Genomic DNA, 12087 nt, shown 5'->3' on the forward strand with positions numbered 1-12087 from the left:
ATATGCTTATTTTTAGTTGAATTGAATACCTCGTTAGTGATTAATCTTTGAATTCCATTAAGAACTATGTTTAAATATAGAAGTCTATTGTTATTCAGGCTTTGTGCCTAGTAGACTTTATGACGCTGTTATTCGGGCTTTGTGCCTAACAGGTTTTGTGCCAGTGTTATTCTGGCTTTATGCCTAGCAAGCTTTGTGCCGGTGTTATTAAGTCTTTGTGCCAGTGTATTAAAAGTTAATATCCATTTGGAAATTTGTAGTTGATAACAAATGAGTCTATTATCGAACTTACTAAGCTCTCTTATACTTATTAGTTTGATTTGATTTTGTAGGACTCTTGGAATAGTTGCTTTGATTGGATCGGCTCGGAAGCTTACACACTGTCATCATTATCTTGGTAGTCATTTTGGTTTTTGCTCTAGTTGGTTAAAGTGGAATGTATTAGGAAAGGTCCTTAGTAATATGATATTTTAGTGAATATGTAAATATTAAAAGTTGATATGTTTATGCTTGTTGATAGTGAATGGTATTTGAACTGGGTTGCATAACTAGGTAAACCTTTTTGGAACACTTATATGTAGTAATGTTCAAACCTTTTTGGTGCAAACTGTTGGTGCATGAATGCTTCAATTATGTGGTGTATAGTATCTTAGTAAGTAATGAGTTGTGATCCTTAATTTGTGATAGGTTTTTGACATGTTTCGATAAGATATGATTGAATGCATTTGAGGTGCATTGTTGACATATTGGTTGGATGAATTTATGGTCTATTAAATTGATTGTTTCATGCATGTATTGGTATGTTTTGATGCCTTGAATGCGGTAACAAAATACTTGTAGGTGCATGTTTGGGTTGGGGATGGAAATGGCTTGAATTTGGCCAATTTCATGTCCACATGGCCTGAGATACGGACGTGTATCTTAGTATGTGTGGTACACGGCCTGACACACAGACGTGTGGCTTGGCCGTGTGACCCAACTCAGAGAGTTACATGGGAACGGACACGAGCTAGGACACGGTTGTGTGTCCCTATTTCGATTGTTACACGACCTGAGACACGGGCATGTATAATACCCCGAAAATTTTTACAGTAAGATATTATCCTTGATATAGTAAAATAAGAAAATAAAGTGACAAAAAGGGAAATTTTGAGTTATGTCAATATTGGTAAGTATATATGATATATTAATTCAAGAAATAACTAAATTGTAAAAGAGTGAAAAGTTTTGTTGCACAAGAGTAAATACTCAAAATTTGAGCGGTTAAAGTGTAAATATGAAAAAATTGAAAGACCAATAGTGTAAATATTTTAAGGGTGGAATGATCTAGAAACCAAAGAAAATGGATGAATTAGGACCAAATTGAATAGGTGAAGAACTATGAGGGACTATATTGTAATTTTACCAAATTAAATGATGACTTAAGGATTAAATTTTAAAAGATAATAAGGCAAAATGGTCAATTTGAAGAGAGAGAAATCTAGAAAGTAATAATGATGCTAGAGATATTTTGATATTTTATAATTATTTAATTAGATAAATATTATTTTATTAATATTTTTAATAAGATATTTTATTATTATTTTATTAGTATATAAAGAAAGAAAGATGAGGAATTCTCATCCATTTTTCCTCTGCAAAACCAATGTGAGAAGAAGAAGAAGAAAAGAAGTTTTCATTTCTTTACAATTTGGTCCTTTTACCAAAAATTTACTATTTTCACCCAAAAATCAAAAGAATTTCCATAGCTACCAAGAGAGAAAAATGTTAAGGAGACTAAGTTAGAATATCAAGTTGGATTTAAGAAATAGAAGCTGAAGAAGAAAGAAAATCAAGATGAAGATTGAAATCAATAGAACAAGATAAGAACATCATGATTTCAATATATTTTTAAGTTTGATATTATTGAAAAAAAGCATGGGATTAATGTTAATATAGAGTTTCCTTACATATGGTCCTATGTTCTTGATATGTTAGTGAAGAGAAAATAAGAGAAAGTGATGAGAAATAGTGTAGAAAAAGAAAATAAGGGTGTAATAAACATGGTAATTAATATTTTGCACTAAAACAGTTTTGGACAGCAGCAATAGTCTAACTTTAAAAAATCACCAAAAATTGTAGAAATTGAATTATAGGATTAATAAAATATTAAATTAAATATTATTGAGTCTAGTTTCTTATAGAATAAATTATGTAAGTAATGGAATTGTAAATCATGAGATATAATAAATTTTGTGAGATAAGGTTAGAATGATTTTGGGTTCCCCTGTTTCGACTTTGGAAAATCATAAAAAATTGGAGAAAAATAATTAGGGGCTTAAATTTATATTTTTATAATCTTGAATGAGTCTATTTTCAAAAGAAATAAACTGTAACATCATTATAAATCTGTATGAGGAGATAATTAATTTTTAGTGAAGAGGGGTTAGAACTATCAGACAGCAAAACAGGGGTAACTTTAAATAATAAACTGTACTTATTGGATAAACCAAAAATTCTAAAAATTTTATGGTAAGAATATATATGAGTCTAGTTTTATGTAAAATTATAAGATCTTAATTTTAAGTTCTATATCTCCAGATATAAATAATTTTGTGACTATGACACAGATAAACAGCTTGAATATTCATAAAAGTAAAAAAATAAAAATTATAGATAATGTTACTTACAAGTGTGTTATATACATTAAGGATGTGGAATGGAGAGTCGGAGAAGGAAAATATATATGAATATTCAGCTAGCATGGCTAATTTGCATGTTTTAGGCTTAGGACTAAATTGAATAAAATTAAAAATTTCAGGGGGAAATTTTGTAAAAATGTCAAAAATGACCAAATTGAAGGGAATGAATTGTTTTATTATTTAAATTAATAAATTGAATGAAATTATCAATTTAAGATCAGGTGAAAATTGGGAAAATAATAAATTACCAAAATACCCCTAAACCTTGATATTTCTGCAATTTCGCCAAGTAAGTTCGTGTAACTTGAATTATATTATTAAATGCTTGAAATGTATGTTATTGATATGAATATGATTTGAATGTTCATTGTATGAAAATTGATGAAACATTGATATATTAGATAAAAAGGGAAAGAAATCCCGGTTGAATGAAAGGAAAATTCGATGGATCTCTGAAAAGGAATTGATGGTAACAAAGGATCTAGCCCGGACGGGTGATCCTATCCTGTTATAGCCCTCCCGAAGAATATGTGCAAAATGGATTTAGCCCGGACGGGTAATCCGAATTAGGGTCTGAATTTAGCCTGGACCGGTAATTCAGATCTAAGCTCATTAGAGTAATTGTCGTTGCAGGGGATTTAGCCTGAATTGATAATCCAGACAATACTCTATGAGTTTATATTACAGGGGATTTAGCCAGGACTGGTAATCTTGCTGTAAGGATGAGCTTCACGGGAGTGTGCTCTCCGAAATGAAATATGTAAGACCATGGTTGAAAGATACCATGGCAACTTGTGTGTAAGACCATGGTTGAAAGATACCATGGCAACATGACAGAAAATGAGTAAGACCATAGTTGAAAGACACTATGGCATCATGTCAAAGATAAATAAGACTGTGGATAGGAGACGCTATGACATCTATTGAACAATTGAAATTTAGGTAATATGTATCAGATGATGAATAGTTATATAAAATGGTTGTGTGAAATGTTTACAAGAACTGGTCATATGGAAATATATGTACAAAATAGTTTTATGAAATAATTATGAAGATAGATAAACGAAGTAAGTATAAGTACATGGAATAAAATTTATGTTAAGTTTGATATAAACTATTACCGGAATAAATATACATAAAATATATGGAAATGATAGAGCATGAAATATTGATATAATGAAATGAATGATATATACTTATGAAGAAACGGTAATATAATGATATGTTTCATGACATGTACATATATGATTATCTTTGATATGTTGATACAAGAAAATTATGTAAGTAAAGACAATTATTAAACTCAAGTGTGACATGTCGAAAAAATAAGTATATCAATGTTGAATTTATATAAAATATGTACTAGTATACTAACAATATCGATGTTTGATGCTTATACAAGTGCCAAGCAGTTGATTGAATGGTAATATATTTATTTATATGATACATTGAATCGGTAAGTATTTAATTGAATTTTTTTAGGTGATCTGCAAATTCTAGTAATGTCCCGAAACCCTATTTCGACGTCGGATATGGGTTAAGGGTGTTACAGCATGTGTCTCAGCCGTGTCAGTCACACGGCTTGGCCATACGGTCGTGTGACCCCTGTAGTTCGATTTTTCTAATTTTCTCTTAAATGTTCCAAATGTTTTCTATTTAGTCTCGAATTGTTTTTAAAGTGTTTCTTAGGCCTCGACAGCTCGATTAAGGGATGTTATACATATACATGAATGGTGATTGATATATTTATGTTGAGAATTTAAATGTATGTTTTAAAGTTATGTTTTTACAGTAATGCTCCATAACCTTATTCTAGCGACGAATAGGGGGGAGGGGTGTTTCACTCACAAAGTATGTTAGCTCTCCCTTAGGCATCATTCGTCCCTTAAGGTTAATAAAAGACTTAATGTGCACATTTAATTGAATGTAAACAAAACTAAAGAAACTGAATTAAAACATAATGAAAATGTTTGTATTCAAGCTCCTTAAATGTGAAAACTAGTTTAATTCGCTACACCAAATTACGACAGATCAGGTATTAATATAATTCATGAATAATTTTTATAAAATCAATTTTTTCGAAAAAATAAAAGTGTATAAACGAATATACTACACTTAGGGCACTAGATCCAACAGTCTCCCACTTGCCCTAGTTGAGTAGATGAGTCATATTTCACATTCACATGCTCTCCATGTTTTTCTCCAAACTCCTAGCTAGTAGAGTCTTGGTAAATGGGTTCGCAAGGTTTTCCTCTAATGTGGCTTTGAATACATTTGTGATTTTTTTTTGCTATTGCCTCTCTTATTATGTGATACTTTCTATTAATGTGTTTCGTCCTCTTTTGGCTTCTGGTTTCTTTGGTGATAGCTTTTTCCATACTAGCAAAAACTTCAATATCCTTAAGGAACTATTGAAGTCATATTACTTCTTTCGTAGCTTAAAAAACAACCACATATTTAGCTTCCATAGTGGATTCAGCAATATAGGTCTGCTTGACACTTCTCCACACTATAGACTCGTCGCCTAGGATAAAGACACAGCCTGGTAACGATTTCCTCAAATTCTGACATGTTTGGAAGTTAGAATCGGTATATCCGATAGCAGTAAGATCTCCTCTAGAATACACAAGTATATAATCTCTCGTTCTTCGAAAATGTTTGAGTATATGCTTAACTGTTTTCTAATGTCTTAGACCGAGATTCACCTAATATCGACTCACCAACCCTACTGTAAAACAAATATCTAGATGTGTGCATAACATAGCATACATGAGACTTCCTACTGCTAAAGAACAAGAGATCTTTCTCATGTTTTATATTTCTTTCGTTGCCTTAGAACAATCCTCCAAAGAAAGATAAAATCTAGAAACAGAAGTTTGAGTTCCCTTATTAGAATCGGTCATTGAATAACATTCCAATATTTGGTCAATGTATGAAGCTTGTGTTAATGCTATCACTTTGTTCTTTCGACCCCTTAGGATACAAATACCTAGAACAAAATTAGCTTTTCTCAAGTCCTTCATACTAAATTGTTGAGTAAACTACAGTTTAATCAATGACAATGTCCCTACTTCATCTCCACTGAATAGAATGTCATCGACATATAGAACAATAAATACCACATTTCTATCCCTAATATGTTTATAAACATAAGGTTCATTTATGTTTTTCTCAAATTTGAAAGTTTTGATCACTTGATCAAATCTTTAATTCCATAAGCGAGATGTTTGCTTAAGTCTATATATGGATTTATGAAGTTTGCAAACTTTATGCTCATTTCCTTTGCTATATATCCGATGGGTTGTATCATATAGATGCTTTCTTTAAGATAGTTGTTCAAGAATGCTGTCTTGACATCTATTTTCTAGGCTTCTTGTTAGTGTTATTACAACATTCACTAGGTGATTATCTTCTTCGATTTTGAGATACTTTTAGTTAATGATTATATATATCACAATATCAATAAGAGTAAGAATAGTCTCGATCAATGCCCTAATAATGATTTTGAGATTATAGGAATTCATAAGATTCTATAAATTTCAACAGCGGGAAATCAAATGTATGTTCAAGCTTGTACGCATTTGGATATTAAGTACATTGTTAGGATATTGTGAAAACATTTGAGCAATTCAGGTATGGATCATTGGAAAGAAACCAAACCATTCATACATTATATTTAGAAAACAAAACATTACTTGCTCACATACCGGAGGTTTGATAAGTTAGATATTGTCAGGTATACAGACTCTAATTTTATGGAATATAGACGTAAAATTTTGTCACTAATGTGCAAGTTATGACAATAAATTGCAGTCTTTTATTCTAATAACAACAAGAGAACATCAAAGTCAAAGCACATAAACTTTAAAATCCTAGTTGTTAAAGAAAGACTTCAAAGTGGTCAGGTGTCCATAAAGTATATTGCAACAAACTCCATAATTGTGGATCCGCTTACTAAAGGATTACCACCCGAGGTTTTTTATGAGAAAACTGCTCACATGGGCTTAATTTCATTTTGGTATATCTAGTTTTAGTGGGTGTTTGTAATTTTAAAAGTTTTTTTGTTATAGACACACTTTTGGTTTTTAGTTTACAGTTTTTAATTTTATTTTCTTCGACTAAGACTCCACGAAAGATGAGTCCCTATGTTCAGAATTTGTCACGATACCGCACAAAGAAATGCCACAAGTGAGGGAGAGAAGATACGATTGCAGTAAAAATAGAAGCAAAAACTGAAAAGAAATGAGATGGGGAAATTTTTGGTAGGGAGAGAGAAAGTAAAATCCGACAGGAGCAAGGAAGGAAAAAATTGAAAAGATATCAGCCAAAATCTAATAACCCCCATCCTTTCCTCTTAATTCTCTCTGCCAACTCCTCACTACTTAAATTTTTAGTGAAACTCAAACTCTTAGCTGAATCACGCAGCAAAAATAATTCCTTTGCTTACACGGTGATTTGAACTCCAGACCTCCCACATTCCAACACACACCTTAACTACCAAGCCAACAGGCCCATTCTGCTATGATTCTACCACTATTAAATAAAAGCCTATTGAACCCAAATAAGGCTTTATTCAGAAAAAATACCAAAATTTTCCAAGGCCAATGCTTGAACTTGGGACATCACACACACACCCAGAACACTTAACCAATGAAGCAGATACAGTTTTACGTTTCTATCTAACAGAATCAGAAATATAAATTTTGGGGCGTTACAATTCTACCACCTTAAAAGAAAATTTTGGCCTTGAAATTTACCTGATCAGCCATAATTAACAGAATCTCACCCGTGTTTCGCACACTGCCTACCAGCCATTACACGGCTGTGTCGATCACGCTTGTGTCGCATGTGCACTGCCTAGTTTGTCGATCACACGTTCATGTGCTACCACACGGCCTACCACACGGGCGACCACACGCCCGTGTGGTATCGATAGAGAGCTTTTCGGCTTTCTCTGAATCTCATTTTCTGTGCAATCGGAGTACACACCTGTTACAATTCAATGCTTAAACGATCCTCGAGCACTCTAGAACCCCCTATGCCTCGAAAGATTCGACTGAGACTCCATGAAAGAAGAGTCCCTCTATTCAGAATTCACCGCGATATTGCACAAAGAAACGTCACAGGTGAAGAGGAGAAGATACAATTGCAGTAAAAATAGAAGCAAAATTTGAAAAGAAAGGAGATGGAGAAATTTTTGGCAGGGAGAGAAGAAGTAAAATCCTACAGGAGCAAGAAAGGAAAAAACTGAAAAGATATCAGCCAAAATCTAATAACCCCTATCCTTTACCTTTAATTCTCTCTGCCAACTCCCCACTACTCAGATTTTCAGTAAAACTCAAACTCTTAACCAAATCACGCAGCAAAAATAATTCCTTTGCTTACACTTCTACTATAATTTTACCACTAATTAAATAAAAGCCTATTGAACCCAGATAAGGCTTTATTCAGAAAAAAAAACCAAAATTTGCCAAGATCAAGGCTTGAACTTGGGACCTATCACACACACCCAAAACATTTAACCAATGAAGCAGATACAGTTTTATGTCACTATCTAACGAATCAAAAATATAAATTTTTGGGCGTTGTAGTACTATTGCAGGAACGACATGGAAAATTCCCCAAACTAAAATTTCAATCTATTAGTATTTAGTATTTAGTATTCAGTTGGAACACATGAGAAATTAGTTATTGAAGCGTGATAAATATTTTTAATAAATCAAAAAAATCATGTAATTTATATACAATCACAATTTTTTTTCATATCGTTTAATTCTTAAGATAAGCAAAAACATATAATAGTATATGCTACTCCTATTATACCAACTAAAATGTCACATTTAGTGCAACATGGTTTGTTTGCAATCAAATCAAGTCAAGTAAATCCATTTATAACAACATTTTCCTGGTTATTAATAAAGAAAACAAAACTTGTAGTTTTAGATCAAATTATAACTTTGTGCTCCTTTAATTCTTAATATAAACAACAAATATTAACTTAATTTAGTCTAATTTTTAGGTTTCAATTTCAACTTGATTTTCTCAACTTCGTTGGTATCAATTTGGAATGCCTTGCTCAATAAATCAGTAGGAATTGTTGGCATGGCTACAAATAAGGTGGATACAATAGATTGTGTTCCCAGATTTTTGCTATTAAAGGTAGTAATAACAGCAGCAAGCATCCTTCCAATGTTCTTATGGAAATGAACCAATCCTTTAGGGAACAAAAATATTTCACCCTTTTTTATCAGCTTTGATATAAACATGTTAGATGTAGTTAAAAAGCTAACCTCTAGCTCGCCTGCCAAAACAAACACTATTTCCATTACTCACGGGTGGGTGTGGAGAGGGTTGACCCCACTTAGGGAATAGTCAATGTAAGACATGGTAACGAAAAGGGTGTTAAGACATAGGATTTTTTCCACATTAGCCACTGTGACAAGCAAGTCTATGGTGTTGTTTAGGACGCCTGGTTGGGCAAACCAGCAAAGAAAAGTCATTTGCTCTGTAACACCCTACACTTGACCGATCGCCAAATTCAAGAATGAAATGTCATATTCATTGTCGAAGCAACTCAAACTACTAAAGCACAAAACACATTCAATTTATTCATCAAAATAATTCATAAGCATATATTCATAAATTCAATGACTTCATTTTAATATCTACAAGGTTATATAGTTTAATGTTAGAGTTAGAACTCAAATCCAAACTTAAATGTCAAATTTCAAATTCATGTCTCAAGACAGGTAATAAATTATTTAGGGATTTTTAACTTTGAAGTTAGTGTGTCTCGAGACATTACACATTATGTCTCGAGATTAACCTCCCCTATTTTCTTATTTTTGCTTCAATTTTTGATTATCTCAAGACAGATCAATTATTTCAAGACTGTACAAATATGTCTCAGGACCTCAGGTTATTGAATGCAAAATTTAAATGAAATAAGTTTCAACAGTCTCAAGACATGTTCTTTCAATCTCGAGTCTTAATGGTCAAATGGCAAAAAAAATGCACAATTTCAAACATTCGAACCTCACCTAATTGTACCTAAAACATACCCAAATACTAAACCAATACAAAACCACCAAATTAACACATGTAACCACAATCAAACGTCATTAAATCATAGTATCCAAAACATTAAAACTTAATATACAAATTAACACATTCAAACTTACATAAACAAGCATAGATAATCACAATTTAAGTGATAAACTTATCCTTAAAAACCTTATAAGTCATAATACAAAAAGTACCAAATATTAACTGAAGAGCATACTACCCAACCTAGTTACATGCCACAAAACTCGAAACATTTACAAAAAGATTGAGATGTCTTTTGAACTAATTTTGGAGCAATTAGATGCTTGAGCTCGAGTCTACTAAGCTCTTGACCGAGACCTACACATAGAACAAACAAAACCTTACGCTAAGCAATAGGGTGCAGTGGTGCTAACATGATTTAAAATAATTAAAAACAAAATAACCAAATACATTTAATATGAAATTAAACTATAATATAAATCATGTTTACATCATGTATTTAATATCATGTTTTATGCTTATTATCATGTCATATATCAACATTTGAATTCATCTATTATTCTATCTCAATTACATACAAATTTATATATAACATATAAGCCATTTTACCTTTTTCATTTCTACTCAAATCCATTTATTCGTATTATAACCGTATCGGCTCGTGAGGCTTGTAATAACTGTATCACATGGTCTTTCACATGCTATTATCTATGTTATAATGTTGATATAAAAATTCAACATCATCATTCAATATTCATTATCATTTATCAATTTGCATATCTAATAATCCCTATTAACCGGACACGGACTCAAGACGGATAGATGGATCAACCAACCATCACACCAATATAAGTTGCACTTAGTGCAGCATCAGAACATCTGAAGTATATTATGCTTTGTGCCTCATCGATATAAATCGAATTAATATATGTAAATGTGCCTAGTATCTCATCAATACGTCCAAAGTATAATGTGCACTCCACATCTTATCGGTATAAACCAAAGTAAAATATCGTACACTAATCCTATGACATGTTAACTATATCTGACTCTATCGAAGACCATTAATAGGTTAATCAATATCTCAAACATATATATATTTCACATTTTATCAACCATCACATGGCAAATTCATATCAATCAAACCATTTGCATATAATTACTTAACATATCACATATCTTCAATTTAATCATAACATGAATACTTACCAAACCATGAGACAAGTATCAGTGTTACCTCAATTAAACTATACTTATCAAACCCTATACTTATTGAATTCAAAGTCATGAAAGCACAAACCAAAATAAGCTACTCATCTACGGCCTTCGCCTTTCCTTTTTCTCGAGATGGCCCGACATTGTCTTTAGCTACATGCGATAAATTCGATAATAGAAATAATATCGCTTTTACACAAACACATGAAAACACAACAATTTAATATAATTTTTATTTTATTCATTTTAGTCCCTCTATCCAACATGCCCATATTTTCTGATATTTAGCATTGAACCAAAATCCAATTTTATATTCTTTCACTAGTGACCCCAAGCTTTCAATCTATAAAAAAAATTATTTTTCTTAACAACTTTCACTTCATTCAATTTAGTCCCTAATATCATAAAATTACTATAGGGATTAATTGAATTTCCAATTAAATTCTACTCCTTTTACTACTTTCTATTTAGTCCTAACATAATCTAAGCTTATAATCAACAATCTCACCAAAATCAAGCTTAAAGCTCACTAAACCCTTTAATGACAACTTGAATAAAACTCATTAACTTAGAAATATAAAGTATGGGTATGTAAAATCAAGCTTAGATGATCAATTATTTGTAAAAATCACAAAGAAAAAGCTTAATTTCCTTACCTAATTTAATGGTTGAATATGTTGGAGAAACTAGCAAAATTTTCTTTCTTTTTCTTAAACAAAGGACGGCAACACCAAAGAGAAGAATGGCCATTCATTCTCTCTCCCACTCACTTTATTTTATACTTAGATTAAAGGTATGGTTGAAACTTAATTAATCTTAATTTAGCTAACTAAATTAAGGTTACTTTATATATTATAAACAATATTAGTAATGATAATGGATTTAATCATCAAATGCCACTAACTTAATCTTCTAATGGAGAAATAACCATTAGGCCCCTAGCATAATTGCTACATAGTCCTTCGTGCATTTTCTAAATTAAAAATTCAATAGCGATTGCATTTTTACAATTTAGTCATTATACTATAATTAACAATTTTCTTGATTTAATAACTTGACCGTCCACTAATATATTTTAATACTAAATAAATAAATTCTTCTATTCATAATTTCATTGACTCAATTTACAAAATTCGATTCTAAA

The 12087-nt window shown here is 31.5% G+C and overlaps 1 pseudogene; it reads right to left on the minus strand.

The window, feature by feature from the left end:
* Positions 1-8689: 8689 nt before the first annotated feature.
* LOC121228975 (germin-like protein subfamily 2 member 4) lies at positions 8690-9181 on the minus strand (annotated as a pseudogene).
* Between the last annotated feature and the right edge of the window lie 2906 nt (positions 9182-12087).

Source organism: Gossypium hirsutum, chromosome A05 (genome assembly GCF_007990345.1).
Source record: "Gossypium hirsutum isolate 1008001.06 chromosome A05, Gossypium_hirsutum_v2.1, whole genome shotgun sequence".
NCBI lineage: Eukaryota > Viridiplantae > Streptophyta > Magnoliopsida > Malvales > Malvaceae > Gossypium > Gossypium hirsutum.